The following is a 27,025-nucleotide window of genomic DNA, read 5'->3' as shown; positions in this document are numbered from 1 at the left end:
GAACTTGTCCTTACAAATCATGTAATGTAAAGCTATATTATCAAACATATCTGAAGAGTAATAGTAATCTATTGAATTATCCTAACTCCTTAGTAGTAGCTCAAAATTCTGACCATCGAGCCATGTGAAGAAAGTTCATCTTTCACGATCAGATTTAGCTCATTTTTTCTTCAGCTTCCTTTGTTCTTTTAGATCCTATAATACCATCTAAATGTGATCATCACATCATGTATTAAGAGAATAGGAAATTATGGAATTAGATCATGCATGTACTTAAAGTAGAGTCACACGACTTGACTTTACTATCTCTAAGATCTTTCAGGTATTTTGGGCAGCTTCACTTCCAATGTCCCGTTGATTGGAAGTAAAAACAAGTTGATTCATTAGAATTCTTGTAATTAGACCCTATAAGCATTTGATCTTTAGTTGTGTTCTTAAGCATTTCTACTTTAGCAACCATCAACATATAGGTCAAATCAATTAGGGTTACATTGAGATTTCTCACATGTAAGTTCATAATGAACTGACTGTATGACTCGGGAAGAGAAAGAAGAACAAAATATTTAGCTTGCTCCTTTAGGAATACGATACCTATCCTTTTCGATTTTTCAATGTACGAATTCATTTTCAGAGTGTGCACAAACACAAATTTTCCATTTTCATGTTTACATGTCAACATGGCTTGAGTAGTTTCATATCTTTCAACTCGAGGAAAAAGTGATGTTGGGAGAGCCATAGGATGAACAAGTGGAAAATTTGAATAGAGATGATGTCCAGTTCCACCATTTCCTAAAGAAGAGAAGACGTTTTCTCCTTGGCTTGAACGTGGAAGACCATCTCCATAAGATTGAGGAAAACTATTTGTCATAAGAATGAAACTTCGCAAATGAGGCCTACTTTTTCGACTGACTTGTCTTATACATATAATATCATAAACATTTAATCATATATAGTATAAGGTGTATTTAAATATTTTTCAAAATACCAGGTTTAAAATTAATTATCTAAATTAATCGATTGTTAAATTAATTATTTAGAAATTTAAAATTAATTATGTTAATAAATTAATTAATCATTTAAACCTATCATGGATCTATAATTATCTTTTAATTAATTGTATAACTAAATTTCTTATTAAATCCATAAGGATAATTCATTTAATTAATCTTATAATTAAATATTATCTTTCCAAGAATATCTCCTAATATTTAGGTTTTTTATTTTAATTATCTAAGGCACTCAAAAAAGGATTTTGATAGATTTCAAACTAGATAGTTATAAAAATTAACCACATAAATCAGATTAGGCAACAAAATCCTAAAAATCATCTTTAGTCTAATGCCACATCGTGGCAGAAGGTATGTCACGTTGTGGCAGACAACTTTTCGAAATTTTTTTTTTGTTCGGTTCATCTCATGTACAACCAACGATAGACACACCTAGGCTCTAATACCAATGATAGGTTTTATAGGTTACAAGAACTATGTGCTTGCGGAATTTCACTTACCACTTAAGTGCACATGCAACCTAAAGACTATGTCATACACTTTGAATGCAACATACTATGAAAAAAATAACATGAACCCTAATTGAAAATCTAGTATAGTTAAAAAACACAAGAATTAGGGTTACATATCTTTGATTTGTTGTAGTAAACAAATCACTTCAATCCTTCATTCAAAGATCTTGGAAAGATGGCACCAAAATTATGATGCTTGTTAAATATGACTCGAGCATTGGGATCATGTTCATGGAGAATTTGGATCATGGAGAATTTGGATCATTCTCATGGAGAATTTGGAGCACTTGGAACTCAATGGAGAACTTGGGGTTCATGGAGCATGTGACAAAGCAAAGGATCATCTGAGAAGGGAGTGGATCGTCTGACAAAGGAACTCACATTTAGCATTCATTTGCTTACTAAGAAAACTGTCTTTAAATCTATGAAAGCGGATCTCATCTCAAAGAGAATTTGGAAAAGAAAAGATGTCAAGAACACCACATCACCAAAAGTTGCTAAATCACAGACAAAACACCATCTTACACTATGTTTTCTTCTCATAAATTTGTTAAGAAATCATATTATGTTGCTACGCGCCCCAAACAAGTTTGGGTGCCCAAAATAACCAATTAATTATGTAGGAAATGTGTGAGGAGGATCACGAAATTGAATGGTCAGTCGCTAGCTCCTGCTCCTTGCACATGACAGGAAGGTTAGAATACCTTTGTAACTTTAAGGTAGTCTCACATGGTGGTCACATAACTTTTTGAAATGATGATAATGGGAAAATTCAACTAGATGTTGTCTTGACAAATGGGAACTTTTCAATTCAAAGATTTGCATATGTTGAAGATCTAAAACTCAATATTATTTGTGTCGGGGAACTCTACATGGGTGGTCATCATGTTGCATTTGACGATGAATATAGATACATCATGATGAAAGATAGATCATGGAATCTAATTCAATAAAAGGTTATTGGAACACCATTCCCATTAAACATATCTCTAGTCATTGGTAAACCACGACTATGTTTTTTTTGTTAAAAGTTGTCTTCAAGGTTAGTTCACTATGGCACCGAAAACTTGTTCACCTCAACTTTCGGTATACCCATAATTTGGTTATTGGAGAAATAATGCAAGGATTGTCTCTCCTCAAATTTGAAAATGAAATGTTATGCTCTTTTTGTGAGAGTGGAAAACAAACAAAGGGAAGTCATAAGTCGATCATAGATTCATCCATTGTTGAACCGTTGGAGTTGCTACACATCAATCTCTACGGTCCATCCGTTGTTGCCAGTCTACATAAAAATAAGTACATATTGGTCATCTATGATGATTTTGCTTGCTTTAGTTGGGTATACTTATGAAGACTAAAGTTAGATAAATCGTAGAATTTTATCAACTTCATCAAAGAAATAGAGTTGCAGATCAAACATCCCATGAGGAAGATCCAAAGAGACAATGAAACATAATTCACTAACTGAATTCTAAATGACTTCTTGGTGTCCAACGGAATCAATTACAATTTCTAAGAACCATACACACCACAACAGAATGGCGTATTAGAAAGAAGAAATGTAACTCTTCTAGAAGCTACCAGACTAATGCTCAACTTTGCAAACCTGCCTCTCTACTTGTGGGAAGAAGCAGTTGGAACATTGTGCTTCACACAGAAACAAAGCATAATAACAAAATCCTCAACAAGACTCCATGTGAAGGTTTGAACAATCTAAAACCCAATGTTTGTTTCTTTCCTATTTTCAGCTGCATGTGTTTTATAGTTAAAAACAAGGAGCACATGAGCAAATTTGCACCTAAATCAGATGAAGGAATCTTTTTGGGGTATTATACAAATAAAGTTACATATACAGTTCTGATCTATAGAACAAATATAATAGAAAAAAAATTGACGTGAAATTTGATAGAACTCTCGGTATTCATTGGGATTAGTGAAAGATCTAGATTTCATCACTAGATTGTCATAGGGATTAATAAATGATGGACATATAGGTTAATACTTGTTAGGCGGGTTTCTCGCTAATTGTATCACTCGGATAGTTATAAATCCTTAGAATAATTGTCCAAGAGAGTTATCTCACTATACTGTGTGTTACAATATATATCCATTTATGTTAGTGTAACGCCTGCAACTTCGGGTTAGACAATTAAGATATAATAAGTGGTATTTATTATAATTTGAACCCTCAAATAAGGAGATCACTAGTATAGTACGTTACACAGTACATATTATAAGTCTTTTTTGGAATTTATAGATAAGCGATAAAATGATATTTTGATGGAAGGTTACTTAGGATAAATAATCTTAGCCAATGTTGTAGTAGGGGTAAAAAGGATATTATAGATGTAAGGAGCACTCAAATACAACTTCGTATGATGATATGCATCTTAGAAGTTTCACAATTAAACCGACACAGCTTTGCACGTAAATAGTGAATCAGAATAAAAATATAGTGGACTGGTTCAACACCCGTTGTGTCACATCCCAAAACCGAGAATGGCGGAATACGTTCTGGGGTGGAGGACGTCATGTCAAGTATCACAACATATGCAATATAGTAATCAAAGTACAACAACCATTGCATTAATAGGAATAATTTTACATAGGTTACATTTCATAGAAACATCAAAGTAAATACATAACATAACATAGATGCAGCTTGGTTCTAGGCTGACTTCGCAAAAGCTCCCGGGATGTACCTGTCTATCGATGACCTGAGAATACAAGTTATTTTGAAAGCGAGTATCAGCATTTTTATAATGCTGGTGAATTCATAAGTATTTAATGACATTAGTATAAATACACATTGTTATTCAAAATAACCTCATGAAAGATGGTAGTTTAGAATCTACAGAGTATTAGAATTCTTTCCAGAAAATCCTATATTTTCTAAATAAAAGTAGTCTTCTACCAAGGCCCAATTGTTTTGAGTTTAAACCAAGGAGTATCTCTATTAAAGCAGTCTTCTACCAAGAACCGACGGTTTTATGTTTAAGGAGTAATTTCCCCAATAGTACTATCATTATCAAAATATAGTTTTTAATTTAAAGGAGTTGTGAGAAAAGCCTCAAGAAGAAATAATAAGGAAAAATCATATTTTTCCCTCAGCAGAAACACTGCTGGCTAAAAGTAAATAAAACCTAGACTCCAGGCGGGATGCCTCACAAAGATTAAAGGTAAATAAATCATAGACTTCAGGTGGGACGCCTTACAAAGTCTAAAAATAAGTAAATCATAGACTCCAGGAGGGTATTGAATGGACAATACGCCTGGCTCAGTCTAAAACAAGGAAGCACAGACTCCAGACAGTATCGAATGAATAATACATCTAGCAAAGTCTAAAACAATAGAATACAGACTCCAGACAGTATCGTATGAACGATACAACTAGCAGAGTCTAAAAAAACAGAATACAGATTCCAGACAATATCGTATGAACGATACAGCTAGCAAAGTCTCAAACAAGGAAATACAGATTCCAGACAGTATCGAATGAACGATACAGCTAGCAAAGTCTAAAACATGAGGTGAATGCGAACTCGTATGTAACCATGTTGATTGACGATCGAATCCTTGATGACCCTCTAGGTCACGCGTACAGTTAGTAACATTATGTCACCCATGGGCCTTACCGGCTCGGAATGTAGCTAGCAGTCAGGATGCAGGAGTGTCAGTCACGTATAGATCTATACACATGATGTCCGCTCTCCCTCCAGGAGACTCTGGTTACATGGTGATGGTGCTATGAAGCGTTCTATCGAGAAATAGTGCGTCACATTCTATTTAAGGTATTATGATAATGTTATAGACTCATGAATGAATTGACTCTTGTGGAATTCTTTGTACTAGAAAGAGTAAATAGAATCTCCTAACTATTCCTATAATAGTTATTAATGTTTCAAGTATATGAATAATGAATGGAAGGATCCCTTTGCTACCCAAAGGACATGAACTGGTAGATGGAAACCTTTAAGACTATATATGTATACATAATATATAACTAATAATTGAACGACCTTCGGACGGATAACCGATACCCTAGAACCACATCCAAACAAGGAAAAGGAGGTAGGGCGGGCTAGCCTTCTTAAGTCCTTTAAACATTAATTATATAACTATACACATACAGACATGCATTTAACAATATAAAAGCATGAAAGAAACTTTGGTAAAACCTTTGGAAAACTTTACAATTAAGAATTTATGACTTGATGTCATTTTATAAAACAAGCTTTGAAAACCTTTGGAAATCTTGATAATCTAAAAGAGAAATTCATACTTTAAAACAAGATTTGAAAACGAGATTTGAAAACCTTCAGCTGGATAAAGCGGTTTGACAAGCAAAATCTATTTTGCTATACAATTCTAAATCACATGTGATTGATAAAATAACTCTACCCCCCCCCCCCCCCCCCCCGTAAAAGCATTTAAACTCATTTAAAAGGTTAATTCAGGGGTATGAACTTACCTGACGTGGGTGATTCGGATGGACGGACGATATAGGATGCTATGTGTCAATTGAGGACTTGAACACACACTCGGATCCTATTTAACAAGTAATGATACATTTAAGTATCCAATTAGTCATTAAATAACTAATTCAGCAAGTAAGGATGTCCTAATACATGAAAACACTTTGCTGCAAGTGTTAGGAGTACCAAGGGTTGCATATGAAGAGTGTATGGACTCACATTGGAGTTTACTCTTCAAATGATGGCCCTTAGGGGTGTTTACGGTTTCTGGATCATAACCACCATGAGTTTACGGCCGTAAACTCATGGTAGTGGTGCCATGGGGTGTTTAAAGGTCTTATCTCACTCAAGGAATTATTCTAGACTCGAATCAAGGGCTATGGAAGTGACTAGGACTCAAAATGGACATTTTATGGAGTTTACGGTCCTTGGACCACTCCCTTGGGTGTTTACGGTCGTAAACATTTGGGTTTACGGCCGTAAACCCATGTTTTTGATTTTCTCTTGTGTTTTGGTGGTTTAAGCATGCAAAGTTCTAGCCCCATATACAAGCCATATAAGGTGTTAAGGGCATCAAAAGACCATTTGGGAGGTGTTTACAGTTTTGGGAGGTCCCCAAACCGTAAACTCATGTTCTTAAGGGATTTTTGGTGTTTTTAAGTGTTAAACTTATCGAGGAATGGATCTATTCTAGTTTTCAAGGCTTAGAATGAACCAAGGCACACTTTGGCACCCATTATAGGGTTTACGGTCCAAGAATACCTTGGACCATAAACACCTTATTCTTGGTGTTTCTTGGGTTATTTCTTGACATATTGAAGTATAACAAGCTTTAATATACTCTAGGATATAAGTACTTACGTTCTAGGAGCTTGGATGATCGATTTTGGCGGATTTGAAGGAAAGAAATATGATACTTGAGAGGATTTCTTGAGTGTTTTTGAGGTGGAAGTTGGAAAAATGAGAGAAAATGACTAAGTGTCATATTTATACTCTCGGGGGTTTGCGGTCTTAAACTTCGAGTTTTCTCCTGTAAACTCCAAATTTTTGGAGGTTCGCGACTTACATTAAACACGGCAACTCTAAGTTTATAATGCCTTATTTTTGGTTCGCTTGACGAATATTATTCAAAATATTCCAACGGGATTAAATCCGGCCAAAAGTGTTTTGGAATAAATTTGGCTAATTTTTGGATTGCTTAAATGCGGAATTTATACAACTAAAAATTTCGGGTTGTCACATTATCCCTCCGTTAGAGGGAATTTCGTCCCGAAATTAGAGTTTAGGCAAGGAAGTAGGCATGAAAAATCGTGTAAAGAGATGAGGGTACTTCCTATTCGGTTGGTCCTCGAGCTCCCAAGTGAACTCCGGTCTTCGCTTGGCATTCCAGCGAACCTTCACTGAACGGGATGCGGATTCGTTACGCTCGCTTGATCTCTCGGTTCGTGATTTCCTACAGGTTCTTCTACGCAAAGTTGGGTTCCCATTGATTTCGATCTTGACGAGTGGGATTTCGAGAGTTACGTCGGGCAAGCAATTTTTCAAGTCTACGACGTGGATCGATTTGGGTGGAATTTATGGAATTCCAAAAGTAGTCGAGGTTTGACGGAAACTGGACCGATTCTTGCAAGGAATCTCGGATGGTCCTAAGCTCTTTGGAAAGGTAGAGCTTTTCAGTACTTAGAACATAACGTACTTTTATGGTGAGATCATCACTAGCGTGATCGCCATTTTGAAGTTCCAAAAGTTCTCTTATAATGGGGGTGTAGTTCTCTGGGTTGGTTCTTCGGATTCGTATTTCCTACTGATTGGCTCTCGGAGGTTTTCTGGATCATCGGATGTATTGGCTACATACGGGCATCCATTGGTTACATGGCATCTATCTCGGCCTAGTGCAAAAATGGACCTGCACTTCTAACCTTTGAGGTGTTCCTAACAGAAACTCTCAAAGTCGGTCAGGCAGGGTTTTACCAGACGATTGTTTAGAAACTTTTAAATTTTTCATCATCGTCGAATTGACGCTTTCACAATATGATTCTTAACTGGAAAGAATCATGCTCTTACTCGCTTTGTTGTTTCATGGATAGCAGTCTCTGCTCAGGGCTAACTTAGCCCTTAGAGATTTTCTAAAGTGTTGAACTATCTCGGGAGGTGGTTCTACTATTTCTGTTGAGATATTATTCTTGGAACACCTAGTAGTCCAATGAATCTCTAAGAGATGCCTCATTTTCTAAGGTGTCGGCTCTTTCCAGTTCGTGGGAAGCGCGCGTTCTTGTATGACCCATCGACTAACACCTCGACTAGTGCCTAGTCTACAATCCCTTCATGATCTAGATTATAAGGCTTATCTCAACATACTATTTTACTTTATTCAAGTATTCTTGGTTGCGGAGGTTATCTTGTGGTTCTTAGCATTCTAGTACTCACTTCGATGAATGCGGTCAATTCGTCTATAGGGTGATGGTGACTTTCCTCGCATAAGGAGGCGGTGAATTTCTGGGCACTTCTCATCTATAACTGGATGGACGGAGTGCCTGAGTATTGAGAGTATCCCTTGCAACTACTCTTCCAGTGTTTCAGAGTTTCCTCGGTTAAGTCTAGAGAGTATAGGATTCCGTCCCTCGAGACTTCTAATTTTCCTCATCCACCCTTCTCAGAGTTTAGCCTATCATAGCTTCCAGGTTTTCGGGATCTCTGCTGAGATGCTTAATTTATGGGGTTAAGCATGAATGGATGGTCGTAGTCAATGTTTTTGACTCTTACGTCTTGAGTTATTTTTCTAACTGAGGGTGTTAGCTACTAGGTTGGCTTAACCGGGATGACAACATATTTCAAATTTGTGGTCATTTTAGTAGCTCAACCCGCAGTGGTTCTCTTGACTCCAACTCCTATTCTATGGGATAGGATGAAGGGTCTTATTACAAGGTTCATGGTGGAGCTCATACTCGGCTTAATCATTAGTACTTGGTGTATGCAAGCTGCATATAATTGAGATCGACGGGATGTTCAATTGTGCGGCCCCACCCTAAACCCATAACCCAACGAGGAACAGGGAGTAGGGAGGAAGCACACATCTTAAATCTTTTTTTATCTAAATTATATACCACTCTTATGCATATACTCAGTTAGTAGTAACTAATTCCCATGAGTTCTTTCACTTGATTCACAAACCTGGTTGTGCGGTGCTAATGGTCTTTCTGGGGGATCCACTGAGTAGGTTTCGGGTGGTTATCGTCTTCTGGAATACCTGCAGTGTCTTTCGCTTCGGGTTCTATCTGTCTAAGGAGGGGTTGGTTAACAGCGCGCGATACCCTTCTCCTGGGTATTTCGGAAGGTTTTAGATAACAGAGACGACCGACGGATCGCATTAGGTTTTATTATTAAGTTCGAAAGAACCTTTATTTGACGAATTGGCTATGGTGAAAGTTCTCTTTACACAGCACTAGGAATTTACACATGGGTGTACTAAGTCGAACCATGATTGACGATAGTGTCAAAATTAACCAACATCGACATGATATGGAATGATGATCGATAGGACCATGTGCAGAACAGAGAACACCAGGTCTTTAGCGTCTCGGGTTTCGTCCATGGTATCACTGTCGTGGATACTTTGACCGATGGAATCGACGTGGAACTCTAGGGGGGTCCTAATGTTTCGGAATAAAGTACTTTTCATGAATGGATTTCTCACGAGGCCTCTCTATAATCTCTTAATATACACTAGTCATGTATAATTAAGGTTAAAGGACTATTGACTGAGCGACTCCACCCTAAATCCACAACCCAACGAGGAACATGAAATAAGGCAGCATCACTCACTCGAGGTCTATCAATCTTAATTATACATGGCCTTAACGTATATATCGAGCCATTATAGCTTTACCTGATGGATTTTTAAATTTTTACTATAGTGTTGCGACTTTCGCCTTAACAAGAGAGTAATTACAATTAGAATTTACTTATTAAAGTTCTCGGCTAGCTACTTAGAATTTAGAGACGTACCAAAATTCTACCGGGTTTCTTGATGCTTCAACCTAGGTATTAGGGTTAGACTCCTCCTACGCGCCTGTCGTTTCTTTCAGTTGGGCAGTCCCTTTTGAAGTGTCCAATTTCACCACATAGGTGGCACATTGGACTGGTCCCCATATTGGTGGTTGATGTAATGAACTCAACCGGGGCTCTGCAGGTACGAGAGGTATGCCCCTTCCTGTTGCATCGGAAACAAAGGAATTCTTGACAGGTACCATGATGATGGTAGCTACACCTGCTGTAGCGGGGAAGGCTTCCTAGGTATGGCCTTCTAGGTTTCGGGATGGAAGGGTTGGCAGGGGTATTGGCTGCCTCAACTCGTTGCCCTTCAGAAGGCCCTTGAGCCAAGGTACTTCCCTCTTCGCTCTTGAACTTTCTTTTCGGTGGATCTGGTTGAGGTTCTTGGGTGGCTGGGTACGCAGGTGTTGGTTGCTGCTGTCCATTGCTAGGATTGAAAATATCGATAGGGCTCCTGCTAACATTGGCGTTGTTAGCATTCAGGTGAGTCATGACAGCTGCTACGGCTGTTGAGACTGCAGCTTGAAACGTAGCTTCATCGAATAGGAGAGTCGGTGTCTTGACAACGGGTTGCTTACGTTTCTTTGGAGGCATGGTTTTTCCTACACGAAAAGGAACACAAGCTGATGAGAGACGATGGTTAACTTTAGACGTATCTATCCTTACTATAATATGTTGGGTTTTGAGCATTCTAACACTCCTAAGTGTACATGCAACCCTAAATACCTTGGATCTATGTTTTCTCTATTATACATGCAAATAAGAACTTCCAAGGTATTATCCTAATCTAGCATACAAAACAATGAGTGTAACAAGATAGAATACATACCTATTTGATGTAGAAAGTCTTCATGAAGCTTGAGTGCCTAGTGCCCCAAGTGTGACACCTCAAATGGTTCACACAATACCAAATACACTTGGAATAACTTGAGAGAATTCTACACTTCATGAAAATCGGCTAGCCCTTTCTTGTCTCACACTAGTAGTTGATTTTTGTCAAGAATAACATCTTTATATAGTGTTACAATTAGGGTAAACCCTAATTGTCATGACTTTCCATTTCCTTGGATCCATGGGTTCAAATACACCATGGAGCATCCATGGACCATCCTATGGGTTTTAGCCCAACTTGATTATCCATGGAGCATTAGCCCACTATACAAGTATGGATGATTTACACAATCAACCCATATATTTAATTAGTCTTCTTTTGATCACTTAATTAATCCTAGATTAATTCTTGATCAATACTAATTAAATAATCTTATTATTCTTATTATTAATATACTAGAACTTATAATATATTAATAACCATAAGTGTCTTATTTCTCTCATTAAAGTCTATCCAAGTGCATGATGCCATGCAACCCAAATGGACCATTTCGGGTCGGGTCAAGTCTTACCAATTATGGTTATGGACTTAAACATTAATCCAACAGTCTCCCACTTGGATAAGTCTAAAACTATTATTGCGTATGACTTCAGGAACCAACTGGCAATCGTAGCTCTCAAAAGCTTCTGTCGAACTCTGACCTTGTCGATGAACTCTGAACTTTGTCAGTGACTTGTACATTAGATAAGGGATCATATATTCCTCCATTCTAGATATCATATGGACTGAGACATGGATTATAATCATTCTCTCTGTCCATTTGTTGTTTCCCGATTTTCGATTTATGACGACTGACTAATTGAACAAATCAAATTAGTCCTGGCCCGGCTGAGCACTTCCATTTTTCATCATCAAATCATCGAGGGGCCCACAGATATCACTTTTATCCCGAAGGTAAAAGGAATGGATAAAGTTCGACTCATATAGCTTGTTCTACTACTTGTTGAATCATACACAAAGACACGTTTTATAACACCGAGTTACCAAATGCGTTTTCGTGCAATCAATGTACTATCAACTCATAGTAACAACTCATATCTCTAGGTTTGAAGAATATAAGATATTATCGTCTCATGATCACTCGTGATAAAATCCATGAAGTGATTCCAATGAGCGCGGGTTGAATCCAATACTCAGAACTTATGAGCACTCATGAGTGTTGTAGGCCTTTGTCCAACACCTTAGACCTCTACAAGCCAACCCATGACAGTCTTAATTCATATCTACTTCCAACATATGACCGACTGTGGATGGTTTGAATAACTTAGTCATTCCAAAAGAATAACCTAGTTTATTCGGGAAGTCAAAACATGCAAAGTGAAACACAATAATAATTGAATCCAATATGGTATCAAAACCTATGAACATAAATAAAACACCTTTTATTTATCACCATATAATTACACATTATTCATTGTATACTATTTCAGCTATCAACTTTATTCTTGAATTTAAAACAATAGTTGTCCCATGCTCCAAGCATGTACACTATGTTTTCTAAACACTAGTCATGCCATACACCAAGTATGCATACTATGTTTGTCTATGATCTTTACTTTGCGAACTAGATTAATTGAACATAACTTCAATGATTCTCTTTTCACACTCCCAAATCCTTACTGCAAATGCAAGAATTCCAAATTCATGCCATTTACTGAAATCTGTTAGATTCTAAACTTATATGCATTGATCCTCTTGTAATGATTATGCACAAAGTCAGAAAGACTTGACAACAATCATTACAGAGCATTCCAAAGGAGATTAGCTCCTTAGAAACATCCTTCTTGCATTAAGTTTCATAATCTTACACAGATTGAATAATTTCTAACTTTGAAACATTTCCAGATTCCATTTTGACTATCACTTCTAAACAAGAGTTGCCTCCTTACAGATTATGTCAATATGGTCCTTCCAGAATTATCACTATACTTCCAACTGTCCTTGAGCAACCAATCTTTGGTAAACCTTAGATTGTCCTTGACAATTGCTTAATCCTTTTAGTCATATCCAATTCTAAACCTTTTCCCTTCTTAATGCCCCAGGCATTTGGAAAATTTTAGAAAGGATGAATATAACACATGTAATCGATCCTATATCCGAAGCATATGGGACACGATTCATGATGTCTCACATAAAGACTAAACCAGTCTTTTGCTATAATATGTCAATTTCAATTTGCCAAGTTCTCATAATTTAGATTATGAAAAGGGATGCCGTAATCATAATCGAATTTTAGAACGCAAATAATGGACCCATATACAAAATTTCCTTATGTTGAGCCATTCTAACATGAAATTCATATATATATATCCTTGACTAAATGATTAAAATCTCAATCTAAGCTTTTAGATTTGAGATGAAGTATAATTTCCTCTCCCTTAATTATAGCAAAACAACTCTTTCCCAATTGAAACTATTGTTTTCTATAATTAACATTGCTAGCTTGCAATACTTATCATAATTATCTTGCTCCCACTAACATGATGATTATTAGCATAACACTTATGCTCCCACTAGCTTTGACATGTACTCAGAAATCAGCTAGACTTCTAGAAATCAATACTTCATTGACTTTCTTACCAAAGTTCAGATTTCTGATACTAGATTGTTTTGATAAGACTTTATCAAAATCATACACCTTCCCTTAGATAGCACACTTGTGTGTCTAAACAATTATGAAGAGGGATGCCGTAATCATAATGGTTAGACCTTTTTGCCACTTCTCACAAGTCCAGGTTAGTGTGCCGGTAAACCACACACGCTCCACTAACGACTTTGAGAATGCAAATATCACAATTGCTATCTAGCTAAAATCTACTTAGTGAAAGTGTTTCCTCACCATCATTTTCATGAATCGGAGAGAAACCTTATGACACTTAGATTTAATGGCGTATGTGTTCTTATCCATGTGAATTATCAAAACCATAGTCGCAAGACAAGGATAATGACAAATCCAAACTCATATGGACTGAACTCAGTCTTAATTTATTGCCACCTGGCAGCTCAAGGGCCTGCCATTGCTTCCAAGTAGTTGTGCAACCAATTACTCATATGCAAAGCCAACTTTAACTGGAATGGGCACAGAATATGTCAACACGATAGGTTATAAACCTCAAGTCGTGTGCTAGTGAAGAACTTCAGGTTTTATTCTTGATTAGTTCTTGAGACTTTCAAGACCTTTAAGACTCCCACTGTCCTCTTGACCTATAAGACTCCCTTGTCAAACATCCAAGAGATAGTGTGGATTCTAACCAAGACAAACACTTCACACAATTGGCCTTAGTTGGTCTTTGTTTTATCCAAAACATCACAACTTACCAATTTCAAATGTACAAGAGTAGAAAACTTTTACTCTTACATTTAACAAGTGTTTTAAACCTTCTTTAAGACATGTCACTCAAGTTACAATCTTAGAGTATAACTCTAAGAATTGTTTTGGAACGAAGTATGACTCATCTTCTCTATTTAACCATTTCAACAAATCAAGTTCCTCTTCTTAGTCATAAGAATGCACTAAGATTTTCCTTAGAGAACTAATTTTGATATGGTTTCTTAATCATTAAGATGATCACAAAACTGATACTAAAGTACTCTCCCATCTTTTCAGATTTGAGAAACTTTTATCCTTCTGCCTAAGTTGATTCTTCTTATTCGCTCTGCCTTACATTGGAACCTTTTCCAATGTCTCAGAGTTACACTTAAGGTTGTAATCATATTTACTAAGCTTTAGTAAACTATGACGAATAGTCTTATCGATCTTTTGTGGTGGACTTGACCAGTGCACAAGAATGTGTACTCAATCCCTTAGTCCTTCACATTACTCACACATCCATGTGACCGAGTAATTAGTCTTAATTTTTCCAATATTTGAAAGTTCTCATTCATCATGCTATACAACCTGCATGATTCCTAGTTTCTATCCAATTGAAACTTGGGTGATGAGAATCTTTCCTTATTTGGTAAATTTAGACATTACCACAAACGAAAGAATCAATTTCATATTTCCACTCTTGCTATTAATGGAATCTTATAAGCAACAAAAATTTCCATAGATGCCATTGTAAGGATATTTTAAAATAAATAAAATCAAAATTTTCCTTTTATTTTAAAAAACTTTGCGGAAAACTTATCCTTACAATCCATATGAAAACTTGCTGTTATCTATTCCTAAGCAATATCTCATAACTCCTAAGAAGTAGCTCAAGAATCCGATCTTCAAACTATACGATAGAAATCCATCTACGCCATCAGATTCAGCATATTCTTTCTTTAAGTTTCTTCACTTTTTCTTTGATTCTTAAAACATCACCATGTGACCCAGTCACATCATGTATCAAGAATCTCATAATAGAAACTTAGCAGAGTTAGATAGTGTACTTTACCTGAAGTAGAGTCAAACTTATTGACTTTAACATCCTTAGGTAAATTTGGCAGCTTCGCAATCAATGCCCCTTTCTTTGGCAATATAAACATATGGACCCTTTGATAATGGTAAACGAGACTATCACAGACTTAGCTTTTCTCTTTACCATTTGGTCAACCGAGTTGACTATGGCCGATCCCTTTCCATTGGGAAGAGAATGTTTTTCTGGATTTCCTGTGTCAGTATTGTCAATGTCCATCATGTTTTAAGGAAGTTGATCTTAACAAATAGATAAGATCGTTAAGGGTATTGTCATAGTCTGTTTCATAGGTGTCCCAAAGGAACTTACTATGTGACTTAGAAAGTGATTGAACCACCAACTTTCTCAAGACTTTGACACCTAACTCTCCCGGCTTGTCAATATGTGACTACATCTCCAAGATGTGACCACACCTAGACCTTGCCTTTCCAATAGGGCTTGAGTGACCTTAAACTTTTCAAGAACTTGTGGGTTAGGGAGAATAATTAGAGGAGGTGGAAGAAGAATGATTTCCATGGGACATCATCTTCATTTAGGAAAGCTCGTTACAAGAGATTTAGGAAGATTATAGATGTCTAAACCAGACATGTTTTGGGAGATATTCAAGATAGTTGATCTAAAGTCCTTAATATGACACCCAATATGAAATATTAAGGCTAGGACCCAACAAACTATTTTATAACTTAGAAGAGGGATGCCGTAATCCAAGCTATAAAATATTTAAAGGTAGGTGAATGACGATTCACCAATTTCCACCAAGATAAACGAAATGTATTATTAGGTTTTAATTGGTTTTGAAACTCCTAGATCTTTGAGATTCATTGAACTGTTCAATGGCATGTTTCAATCTCGAGTGTCCCCTTCAGGTTTTGTGACCGGGATGCCGAGGATCACAAAACAAGGTGTGAAGTAACCATGCAAATTACTTGGTACCCTTAAGTGTTTACCCCTCAATCGATGTGCCGGTTAACCACACACGCTCCATCGATACTAAGATAAAAATTAAGTTACCCTTTGCCTACCTTGTTAAATACGAGTTAGTGTGCCGGTTAACCACACACGCTCCACTAACTGACTTAAACAAAGTGCAAAGTGTAATTTCATGGATTAGCACCTTATTCACATTTTCCTAAGTAACTAAGATTGGGTATTATTAAGAGTTTAGTTACTTAGTATTTATCATTAATACTTTTAATGAAGGGAGAATTCTAGTCCTGTCAAACCCGTTCAGCTAACGACCCTCCACCAGTCAAGCAAGCGGTGGGTGAGAGTGGACACCCATTAAGTTGCCATTTTATAGGCAACAACCTTATACCCACCTTATAGACCGGCTTCGTGAATGAGGCGTACTAGCGGTAAGACTGACTTTACTCTTATACATACATACATACATATATATATATATATATATATATATATATATATATATATTATTAACTTATAATATTATAAAGTATAAGGGTTGAATTTTAACTTTTAAAATTCTAAGGGCTAACTTGGAATTAAAGTATTCATAAGAGAAAACTTTACAAATTCCAAAACTTGAGGGCAAGTTTTGAAACTATTCAAAACTAATTAATTCCATAACTTATGTGTTTAAAGTAGTTTTAATCCAAAAACTCTTCAAGTTCCATAACTTGAGGACAAGTTATGGAAGACTTTAAACTAATAAAAGAATTACTTTTCTTTATTTTATAACTTATGGAATTAATTAAGGTTACACTTTATTTATTTATTTATTAATGAAGTGACTCTTGAACCTCCATAACTTAAGGACAAGACTCTTCATCTTTTGTAACCATTGCTAACTTTTATGAGTTTTATGAAACTTAAATGTGACTTTTCATATAAATTGAGGACAAGTTACAAAAACACATTTTAGAATCACCTCTTAGATTAATTTGGATTGAAAACAACTATTTCACTCAACTTTCTATTAATCTAAGCAACTCATAAGAACAAGATAATTCAAATCAAACTTTTTCATGTAATTACTCTAAACCTTAAACTAATACAAAACATGAATCTATTGACAATTATCTTTGAAATTGGATTAGCATGAACATTACCACATCAAAAACAAGTTTATAAGTTCAAAAACATCTTAGGGTAATGTTCCTAGTCCAATTCCAGCCAAAAAAGTCGAGTTTATGCTGTTTGGGGTTCCAACTCGTCGAGTGCACGAACCAACTCGACGAGTTGGATGCTTTTTGCCTTGGACTCGGCGAGTCTGCTGGGCAGACAACATCAAAACTCGATTTTCCAGCTTCTTTTGCAAGTATAACAAGAAAACAAGCCTAGGCTCTGATACCACTGTTGGGTTTTGAGCATTCTAACACTCCTAAGTGTACATGCAACCCTAAATACCTTGGATCTATGTTTTCTCTATTATACATGCAAATAAGAACTTCCAAGGTATTATCCTAATCTAGCATACAAAACAATGAGTGTAACAAGATAGAATACATACCTCTTTGATGTAGAAAGTCTTCATGAAGCTTGAGTGCCTAGTGCCCCAAGTGTGACACCTTAAATGGTTCACACAACACCAAATACACTTGGAATAACTTGAGAGAATTCTACACTTCATGAAAATCGGCTAGCCCTTTCTTGTCTCACACTAGTAGTCGATTTTTGTCAAGAATAACATCTTTATATAGTGTTACAATTAGGGTAAACCCTAATTGTCATGACTTTCCATTTCCTTGGATCCATGGGTTCAAATACACCATGGAGCATCCATGGACCATCCTATGGGTTTTAGCCCAACTTGATTATCCATGGAGCATTAGCCCACTATACAAGTATGGATGATTTACACAATCAACCCATATATTTAATTAGTCTTCTTTTGATCACTTAATTAATCCTAGATTAATTCTTGATCAATACTAATTAAATAATCTTATTATTCTTATTATTAATATACTAGAACTTATAATATATTAATAACCATAAGTGTCTTATTTCTCTCATTAAAGTCTATCCAAGTGCATGATGCCATGCAACCCAAATGGACCATTTCGGGTCGGGTCAAGTCTTACCAATTATGGTTATGGACTTAAACATTAATCCAACAGTCTCCCACTTGGATAAGTCTAAAACTATTATTGCGTATGACTTCAGGAACCAACTGGCAATCGTAGCTCTCAAAAGCTTCTGTCGAACTCTGACCTTGTCGATGAACTCTGAACTTTGTCAGTGACTTGTACATTAGATAAGGGATCATATATTCCTCCATTCTAGATATCATATGGACTGAGACATGGATTATAATCATTCTCTCTGTCCATTTGTTGTTTCCCGATTTTCAATTTATGACGACTGACTAATTGAACAAATCAAATTAGTCCTGGCCCGGCTGAGCACTTCCATTTTTCATCATCAAATCATCGAGGGGACCACAGATATCACTTTTATCCCGAAGGTAAAAGGAATGGATAAAGTTCGACTCATATAGCTTGTTCTACTACTTGTTGAATCATACACAAAGACACGTTTTATAACACCGAGTTACCAAATGCGTTTTCGTGCAATCAATGTACTATCAACTCATAGTAACAACTCATATCTCTAGGTTTGAAGAATATAAGATATTATCGTCTCATGATCACTCGTGATAAAATCCATGAAGTGATTCCAATGAGCGCGGGTTGAATCCAATACTCAGAACTTATGAGCACTCATGAGTGTTGTAGGCCTTTGTCCAACACCTTAGACCTCTACAAGCCAACCCATGACAGTCTTAATTCATATCTACTTCCAACATATGACCGACTGTGGATGGTTTGAATAACTTAGTCATTCCAAAAGAATAATCTAGTTTATTCGGGAAGTCAAAACATGCAAAGTGAAACACAATAATAATTGAATCCAATATGGTATCAAAACCTATGAACATAAATAAAACACCTTTTATTTATCACCATATAATTACACATTATTCATTGTATACTATTTCAGCTATCAACTTTATTCTTGAATTTAAAACAATAGTTGTCCCATGCTCCAAGCATGTACACTATGTTTTCTAAACACTAGTCATGCCATACACCAAGTATGCATACTATGTTTGTCTATGATCTTTACTTTGCGAACTAGATTAATTGAACATAACTTCAATGATTCTCTTTTCACACTCCCAAATCCTTACTGCAAATGCAAGAATTCCAAATTCATGCCATTTACTGAAATCTGTTAGATTCTAAACTTATATGCATTGATCCTCTTGTAATGATTATGCACAAAGTCAGAAAGACTTGACAACAATCATTACAGAGCATTCCAAAGGAGATTAGCTCCTTAGAAACATCCTTCTTGCATTAAGTTTCATAATCTTACACAGATTGAATAATTTCTAACTTTGAAACATTTCCAGATTCCATTTTGACTATCACTTCTAAACAAGAGTTGCCTCCTTACAGATTATGTCAATATGGTCCTTCCAGAATTATCACTATACTTCCAACTGTCCTTGAGCAACCAATCTTTGGTAAACCTTAGATTGTCCTTGACAATTGCTTAATCCTTTTAGTCATATCCAATTCTAAACCTTTTCCCTTCTTAATGCCCCAGGCATTTGGAAAATTTTAGAAAGGATGAATATAACACATGTAATCGATCCTATATCCGAAGCATATGGGACACGATTCATGATGTCTCACATAAAGACTAAACCAGTCTTTTGCTATAATATGTCAATTTCAATTTGCCAAGTTCTCATAATTTAGATTATGAAAAGGGATGCCGTAATCATAATCGAATTTTAGAACGCAAATAATGGACCCATATACAAAATTTCCTTATGTTGAGCCATTCTAACATGAAATTCATATATATATATCCTTGACTAAATGATTAAAATCTCAATCTAAGCTTTTAGATTTGAGATGAAGTATAATTTCCTCTCCCTTAATTATAGCAAAACAACTCTTTCCCAATTGAAACTATTGTTTTCTATAATTAACATTGCTAGCTTGCAATACTTATCATAATTATCTTGCTCCCACTAACATGATGATTATTAGCATAACACTTATGCTCCCACTAGCTTTGACATGTACTCAGAAATCAGCTAGACTTCTAGAAATCAATACTTCATTGACTTTCTTACCAAAGTTCAGATTTCTGATACTAGATTGTTTTGATAAGACTTTATCAAAATCATACACCTTCCCTTAGATAGCACACTTGTGTGTCTAAACAATTATGAAGAGGGATGCCGTAATCATAATGGTTAGACCTTTTTGCCACTTCTCACAAGTCCAGGTTAGTGTGCCGGTAAACCACACACGCTCCACTAACGACTTTGAGAATGCAAATATCACAATTGCTATCTAGCTAAAATCTACTTAGTGAAAGTGTTTCCTCACCATCATTTTCATGAATCGGAGAGAAACCTTATGACACTTAGATTTAATGGCGTATGTGTTCTTATCCATGTGAATTATCAAAACCATAGTCGCAAGACAAGGATAATGACAAATCCAAACTCATATGGACTGAACTCAGTCTTAATTTATTGCCACCTGGCAGCTCAAGGGCCTGCCATTGCTTCCAAGTAGTTGTGCAACCAATTACTCATATGCAAAGCCAACTTTAACTGGAATGGGCACAGAATATGTCAACACGATAGGTTATAAACCTCAAGTCGTGTGCTAGTGAAGAACTTCAGGTTTTATTCTTGATTAGTTCTTGAGACTTTCAAGACCTTTAAGACTCCCACTGTCCTCTTGACCTATAAGACTCCCTTGTCAAACATCCAAGAGATAGTGTGGATTCTAACCAAGACAAACACTTCACACAATTGGCCTTAGTTGGTCTTTGTTTTATCCAAAACATCACAACTTACCAATTTCAAATGTACAAGAGTAGAAAACTTTTACTCTTACATTTAACAAGTGTTTTAAACCTTCTTTAAGACATGTCACTCAAGTTACAATCTTAGAGTATAACTCTAAGAATTGTTTTGGAACGAAGTATGACTCATCTTCTCTATTTAACCATTTCAACAAATCAAGTTCCTCTTCTTAGTCATAAGAATGCACTAAGATTTTCCTTAGAGAACTAATTTTGATATGGTTTCTTAATCATTAAGATGATCACAAAACTGATACTAAAGTACTCTCCCATCTTTTCAGATTTGAGAAACTTTTATCCTTCTGCCTAAGTTGATTCTTCTTATTCGCTCTGCCTTACATTGGAACCTTTTCCAATGTCTCAGAGTTACACTTAAGGTTGTAATCATATTTACTAAGCTTTAGTAAACTATGACGAATAGTCTTATCGATCTTTTGTGGTGGACTTGACCAGTGCACAAGAATGTGTACTCAATCCCTTAGTCCTTCACATTACTCACACATCCATGTGACCGAGTAATTAGTCTTAATTTTTCCAATATTTGAAAGTTCTCATTCATCATGCTATACAACCTGCATGATTCCTAGTTTCTATCCAATTGAAACTTGGGTGATGAGAATCTTTCCTTATTTGGTAAATTTAGACATTACCACAAACGAAAGAATCAATTTCATATTTCCACTCTTGCTATTAATGGAATCTTATAAGCAACAAAAATTTCCATAGATGCCATTGTAAGGATATTTTAAAATAAATAAAATCAAAATTTTCCTTTTATTTTAAAAAACTTTGCGGAAAACTTATCCTTACAATCCATATGAAAACTTGCTGTTATCTATTCCTAAGCAATATCTCATAACTCCTAAGAAGTAGCTCAAGAATCCGATCTTCAAACTATACGATAGAAATCCATCTACGCCATCAGATTCAGCATATTCTTTCTTTAAGTTTCTTCACTTTTTCTTTGATTCTTAAAACATCACCATGTGACCCAGTCACATCATGTATCAAGAATCTCATAATAGAAACTTAGCAGAGTTAGATAGTGTACTTTACCTGAAGTAGAGTCAAACTTATTGACTTTAACATCCTTAGGTAAATTTGGCAGCTTCGCAATCAATGCCCCTTTCTTTGGCAATATAAACATATGGACCCTTTGATAATGGTAAACGATACTATCACAGACTTAGCTTTTCTCTTTACCATTTGGTCAACCGAGTTGACTATGGCCGATCCCTTTCCATTGGGAAGAGAATGTTTTTCTGGATTTCCTGTGTCAGTATTGTCAATGTCCATCATGTTTTAAGGAAGTTGATCTTAACAAATAGATAAGATCGTTAAGGGTATTGTCATAGTCTGTTTCATAGGTGTCCCAAAGGAACTTACTATGTGACTTAGAAAGTGATTGAACCACCAACTTTCTCAAGACTTTGACACCTAACTCTCCCGGCTTGTCAATATGTGACTACATCTCCAAGATGTGACCACACCTAGACCTTGCCTTTCCAATAGGGCTTGAGTGACCTTAAACTTTTCAAGAACTTGTGGGTTAGGGAGAATAATTAGAGGAGGTGGAAGAAGAATGATTTCCATGGGACATCATCTTCATTTAGGAAAGCTCGTTACAAGAGATTTAGGAAGATCATAGATGTCTAAACCAGACATGTTTTGGGAGATATTCAAGATAGTTGATCTAAAGTCCTTAATATGACACCCAATATGAAATATTAAGGCTAGGACCCAACAAACTATTTTATAACTTAGAAGAGGGATGTCGTAATCCAAGCTATAAAATATTTAAAGGTAGGTGAATGACGATTCACCAATTTCCACCAAGATAAACGAAATGTATTATTAGGTTTTAATTGGTTTTGAAACTCCTAGATCTTTGAGATTCATTGAACTGTTCAATGGCATGTTTCAATCTCGAGTGTCCCCTTCAGGTTTTGTGACCGGGATGCCGAGGATCACAAAACAAGGTGTGAAGTAACCATGCAAATTACTTGGTACCCTTAAGTGTTTACCCCTCAATCGATGTGCCGGTTAACCACACACGCTCCATCGATACTAAGATAAAAATTAAGTTACCCTTTGCCTACCTTGTTAAATACGAGTTAGTGTGCCGGTTAACCACACACGCTCCACTAACTGACTTAAACAAAGTGCAAAGTGTAATTTCATGGATTAGCACCTTATTCACATTTTCCTAAGTAACTAAGATTGGGTATTATTAAGAGTTTAGTTACTTAGTATTTATCATTAATACTTTTAATGAAGGGAGAATTCTAGTCCTGTCAAACCCGTTCAGCTAACGACCCTCCACCAGTCAAGCAAGCGGTGGGTGAGAGTGGACACCCATTAAGTTGCCATTTTATAGGCAACAACCTTATACCCACCTTATAGACCGGCTTCGTGAATGAGGCGTACTAGCGGTAAGACTGACTTTACTCTTATACATACATACATACATATATATATATATATATATATATATATATATATATATATATATATATATTATTAACTTATAATATTATAAAGTATAAGGGTTGAATTTTAACTTTTAAAATTCTAAGGGCTAACTTGGAATTAAAGTATTCATAAGAGAAAACTTTACAAATTCCAAAACTTGAGGGCAAGTTTTGAAACTATTCAAAACTAATTAATTCCATAACTTATGTGTTTAAAGTAGTTTTAATCCAAAAACTCTTCAAGTTCCATAACTTGAGGACAAGTTATGGAAGACTTTAAACTAATAAAAGAATTACTTTTCTTTATTTTATAACTTATGGAATTAATTAAGGTTACACTTTATTTATTTATTTATTAATGAAGTGACTCTTGAACCTCCATAACTTAAGGACAGGACTCTTCATCTTTTGTAACCATTGCTAACTTTTATGAGTTTTATGAAACTTAAATGTGACTTTTCATATAAATTGAGGACAAGTTACAAAAACACATTTTAGAATCACCTCTTAGATTAATTTGGATTGAAAACAACTATTTCACTTAACTTTCTATTAATCTAAGCAACTCATAAGAACAAGATAATTCAAATCAAACTTTTTCATGTAATTACTCTAAACCTTAAACTAATACAAAACATGAATCTATTGACAATTATCTTTGAAATTGGATTAGCATGAACATTACCACATCAAAAACAAGTTTATAAGTTCAAAAACATCTTAGGGTAATGTTCCTAGTCCAATTCCAGCCAAAAAAGTCGAGTTTATGCTGTTTGGGGTTCCAACTCGTCGAGTGCACGAACCAACTCGGCGAGTTGGATGCTTTTTGCCTTGGACTCGGCGAGTCTGCTGGGCAGACAGCATCAAAACTCGATTTTCCAGCTTCTTTTGCAAGTATAACAAGAAAAAAAGCCTAGGCTCTGATACCACTGTTGGGTTTTGAGCATTCTAACACTCCTAAGTGTACATGCAACCCTAAATACCTTGGATCTATGTTTTCTCTATTATACATGCAAATAAGAACTTCCAAGGTATTATCCTAATCTAGCATACAAAACAATGAGTGTAACAAGATAGAATACATACCTCTTTGATGTAGAAAGTCTTCATGAAGCTTGAGTGCCTAGTCCCCCAAGTGTGACACCTTAAATGGTTCACACAACACCAAATACACTTGGAATAACTTGAGAGAATTCTACACTTCATGAAAATCGGCTAGCCCTTTCTTGTCTCACACTAGTAGTTGATTTTTGTCAAGAATAACATCTTTATATAGTGTTACAATTAGGGTAAACCCTAATTGTCATGACTTTCCATTTCCTTGGATCCATGGGTTCAAATACACCATGGAGCATCCATGGACCATCCTATGGGTTTTAGCCCAACTTGATTACCCATGGAGCATTAGCCCACTATACAAGTATGGATGATTTACACAATCAACCCATATATTTAATTAGTCTTCTTTTGATCACTTAATTAATCCTAGATTAATTCTTGATCAATACTAATTAAATAATCTTATTATTCTTATTATTAATATACTAGAACTTATAATATATTAATAACCATAAGTGTCTTATTTCTCTCATTAAAGTCTATCCAAGTGCATGATGCCATGCAACCCAAATGGACCATGCCGGGTCGGGTCAAGTCTTACCAATTATGGTTATGGACTTAGACATTAATCCAACATAATAGACATAAATTTTTCCTGTGCGTCGGATATTGGTTATCTGAGTGTCTACCTACATCCCTATGATGCAGTCTGGGTATCAAGGTAGGAGTAAGAGTATCGGAAAGCCATAAGATGGGAGTTGTTCCTACTAAGTTATCTTTATACTGGACAGATTCGCTCTGCGGATTTGGAAATATTTGAGGACAATTCGGAACGAAGATCACGGAAGAAAAGGCTCATGACGACTTATGACGGGGAAAGGCGATTTTCCTAGCACAGAGTGTGAGTAGTGTAATCACTAACTCACTAAATTGTATTATTCTATGGGTGTATTAGCGTGATGATAACGAGGAAAAGACACTTCTCGGGTTCTAGGTATTGGCTCCCTCTGTCTACCTCTTATCCTTGACTGGGACCGACGTTGGTTTTCTTCGGGTAGTTACCTAGGGTTCTCTTCTTGTGTAGACATATTGAATTTCTACTCTGTCTTACTTCCGATCCTGACTTTGAGTGTCATCACTTCATGATGGATAACTAGATATCTCGGAAGTTTAGGCGAATTTCCCACCGATGTCCCTAAAAGGAATAGGCACTTGGTGGTTTCAATAGTCTCGTCCTGGTTCATTTATTTCCGAACTGGAAATCTTCTCAATGAACCTCTTCTGGGTCTGAATCAACTCTTCTGTCGAACACTGAAGTGGATAAGGTTCTCTAAAGGGTTTCGTGCGAGAATGGGAATGTCTAAAGAATCCTAAGAGATTATTAAAACATTTCACTGGGTGATCCATATCGAGTCCTGCTGCAATTTCATAGTGTACACAAATCATATATAACTTAGATCCAATAGGCCTTGGAATATGTGATACTACTCTATATCCACATCCAAATGAGGAAAAGGAAGTAGAGCGAAACCACACATTCTTAGCCTATGAGATCCTTACTATATATAATCTTAGAAGTATAATCCTTGTAATCATAGCTATATCGATAAGGATCTTTTTAGTTTTTCACACAAGGTTATTTATGGTTCCTAAAATACCCCTATGTTATTTTAATTACTTGTTTGATTCTTAACTTCTGAGCATGCTTCTAGGTTTATTGTTAGTCTTTTAGTATCCTAAAATACTCCTGTAGTATTTTAAACTTTATGTTTGGCTCTAGCATTCCTATTTGGTAAGTTTCACACCTGTTGCAACACCACCATCACTCCCAATCACACGTTCATCGCATCTCGAATAAATATAGTTGATCAGGTTATATTTATTCCAGCTTATGATGACATAACTGCCCAGGTTCGACGGTAATGGTCAACATCCAAAGACTTTTATTCTTGTTCTTCTTGTGTTACTTTGTTCGGGTGTTTAGATTCGGGATGTTCTTATACTTTTGTAAAATATGGTTATATTTTAAAGTATAATTATCGGTCAGAGTGTTTTATCCCAATGTATTTATAGGCTGTATATCTTTTATGAATTGATATACTGAGATCACTATAAACATTGCTCTGATACCAATCTGTCACACCCAAAACCGAGAACGGCGGAATACGTTTTGAGGTGGAGGACGTCATGTCAAGTATCACAACATATGCAGTATAGTAATCAAAGTACAACAACCATTGCATTAATAGTAATAATTTTACATAGGTTACATTTCATAGCAACATAAAAGTAAATAT

Source organism: Lactuca serriola, chromosome 2, assembly GCF_051521515.1.
Source record: "Lactuca serriola cultivar US96UC23 chromosome 2, Lser_US96UC23_V15, whole genome shotgun sequence".
NCBI classification, from domain to species: Eukaryota; Viridiplantae; Streptophyta; class Magnoliopsida; order Asterales; family Asteraceae; genus Lactuca; species Lactuca serriola.
The sequence above is the reverse complement of the archived record's forward strand: the minus strand, read 5'-3'. Positions refer to the sequence as shown.